This window comes from Triticum dicoccoides, chromosome 7B (genome assembly GCF_002162155.2).
Source record: "Triticum dicoccoides isolate Atlit2015 ecotype Zavitan chromosome 7B, WEW_v2.0, whole genome shotgun sequence".
Classification (NCBI taxonomy): domain Eukaryota; kingdom Viridiplantae; phylum Streptophyta; class Magnoliopsida; order Poales; family Poaceae; genus Triticum; species Triticum dicoccoides.
Window position 1 is genome coordinate 582,378,992 of NC_041393.1, and position 2,780 is coordinate 582,381,771.

The following is a 2,780-nucleotide window of genomic DNA, read 5'->3' on the forward strand; positions in this document are numbered from 1 at the left end:
GGCCTTGCTGACAAGGGCCCGAGCTGCGGCGTGTTAAACGTCGAGTCCGTCATGAACTTTAGCCAAGAGCTGCTGCCCTTCCTCCTCGGTGATATATCTTTGAAGTACTCCGGTAGCACTTTTCTTATAAAGCTCTCTGTCGGTGTCAAAACCGGTGGATCTCGGGTTGGGGGTCCCAAATTGGGCGTCTAGGCGGATGGTAACAGGAGACAAGGGACACGATGTTTTTACCCAGGTTCGGGCCCTCTCGATGGAGGTAAAACCCTACTACTGCTTGATTGATATTAATGATATGGGTAGTACAAGAGTTGATCTACCACGAGATCAGAGAGGCTAAACCCTAGAAGCTAGCCTATGGTATGATTGTTGTTCGTCCTATGGACTAAAACTCTCCGGTTTATATAGACACCGGAGAGGGCTAGGGTTACACAGAGTCGGTTACAATGGGAGGAAATCTTCATATCGTATCGCCAAGCTTGCCTTCCACGCCAAGGAAAGTCCTATCCGGACACGGGACGGAGTCTTCAATCTTGTATCTTCATAGTCCGGGAGTCCGGCCAAAGGTCATAGTCCGGCCATCCGGACACCCCCTAATCCAGGACTTCCTCAGTAGCACCTGAACCAGGCTTCAATGACGATGAGTCCGGCGCGCAAATTGTCTTCGGCATTGCAAGGCGGGTTCCTCCTCCGAATACTTCATAGAAGATGTTGAACACAAGGATAGTGTCCGGCTCTGCAAAATAAGTTCCACATACCATCGTAGAGAGAATAATATCTGCACAAATCCAATCTGCTGACGTATTCTGCAGCGCGACATCATGCCACGGCCAAGCCTATATTCGAATCATTTTACTGTTCCACCTCAGCGCGTTTAGCAAGGCGGTTTCCTTGGCACGTCTTGTCAAAGCAGAGATCGTGTCCCCTTATTCCGGGATTCTCATCAATACGGGCGTGGGTAACCCAACTGCGCCATTAACCATGGCGCTTGGGAGATAAGCGAGTTTTATTAGGCCGGTGGGGGCTCGTAGTTTCGGCCGCCCATATAAGGGGATAAGGATCTACCCTTTCCATTTACGCCTTCTTCCTCCTTTGCTTATCCGTCCCCGCGCACTCGAGCTCCAGCGCCCAAGTCTGCACTTCCTACCTCAACCTTCTCCAATCATGTCCGGAGCGGGAGGTAGATGGATGGCCTCCTCCGTCACGGAGGGACAAAACAAAAAGTTGAGGAAGGCCGGATACTTGTCTGACAACATCGCGCACCGGCTTCCAGATGAGGGGCAACTCATCCCCACCCCTAGGCCCCATGAGAGGGTTGTATTTCTCCCCCCATTTCCTCCGCGGACTGGGCTTTCCTCTCCACCCGTTCGTCCGGGGGCTCATGTTCTACTATGGCCTAGACTTCCACGATCTGGCCCCGAACTTCATCCTCAACATCTCAGCGTTCATCGTCTTGTGCGAGGCCTTCCTCTGCATCCAGCCCCACTTCGGCTTATGGCTGAAGACTTTTAATGTCAAGCCGAAGGTAGTGGGCAGCAGCCAAGCGGAGTGCGGAGGTGCCATGGTGGGCCGGATGGCCAATGTTCTATGGCTCAAGGGCTCCTTTGTGGAGACAATAAAAGGGTGGCAATCGGGGTGGTTCTACATCACCGAGCCACGCGACCCCAAATGGGCGGCGGCCCCCGAATTCCGATCTGGCTTTCCCACAAGGCTCACTTCCTAGAAAGAGACGGGCCTAACGCGGGGAGATTCGGAAGAGCTGACCGGACTTCAAACCTGCGTCCAAAAGCTGGTGAACAAGAATCTCAGGCTCGTTAACGTAGTCCAGGTCATGCTTATCCGCCGGATCCTCCCATGCCAACAACGGGCCTTCAAATTGTGGGAGTTTGATCTGGCACAGCACCAAACCTTGAGCGGGCTCTTCGACACCACGTATGAAGATGCCTGGAAGGTGTTGTTTAAGGGTGCCGAGGCCCCCGCATCCGCTACCGAAGATCGCGGATTCAGCTCGCGGCGTCAGGCCAACGAGGTAAGCTATTCGACCCTTTACGGGACTCTTGTCTTTCATAGTCTGACTCTATGCGGGATCTAAACTCCCTTACCTTTGAAAGGACTGGCTGAAGAAGTCCGGGAAGGTTAACTGTCCGGCTCCCTTATCAGAAGACCCAGGGGACGCCCGGTTGACGGGGCTGCTAGTTCCGGCACCTCACGTGGTGCCGGAGAAGAAGGCCAAGAAGAAGGCCACGGGGACTCGAAAGAGCTCCCGGCGCCTGGTGGTGTCGGATTCATCGCCCGACAACCCCGAAGCACCCTCCGCCTCTGAAGACGAGGAGGAGGAAGAAGAAGAAGCCTCTTCCCCTCCAACGGGGGGAGGAAAGAAAAGGAAGGCTGCCCCAACTGGGGAGGCCGGAGGGTCCAAGAAGGGAAAGACCCTTCTGCCGGACTACGCCTCCGATGCCGAAGACGGCGGGGACGAATGGCCATCCAGGGTCAAGCCCCTGGCAAAATCGTAAGTGTCCGGATACCCGAATAACTTATGGCGCTCCTCTATTATTCGGTATCTTCTGACGCCGAATTCAATCATGCAGTCTACCCCAGGCTCAGCTCGGCGATTCGACGAGTGGCTCCCTGGGTTCGTCGGATGTGAATAGTGCTTCACTTCTGACGGCTTCCTCCCCGCTCCCTACGGACGACACCGAGGTGGAGTCCCAAAAGGGACTAAATTATGAGGAGGTGGTCCTGGAGGCGCCGCAAGGCGACCTCCCGGACTCCAGGCCCAAAGG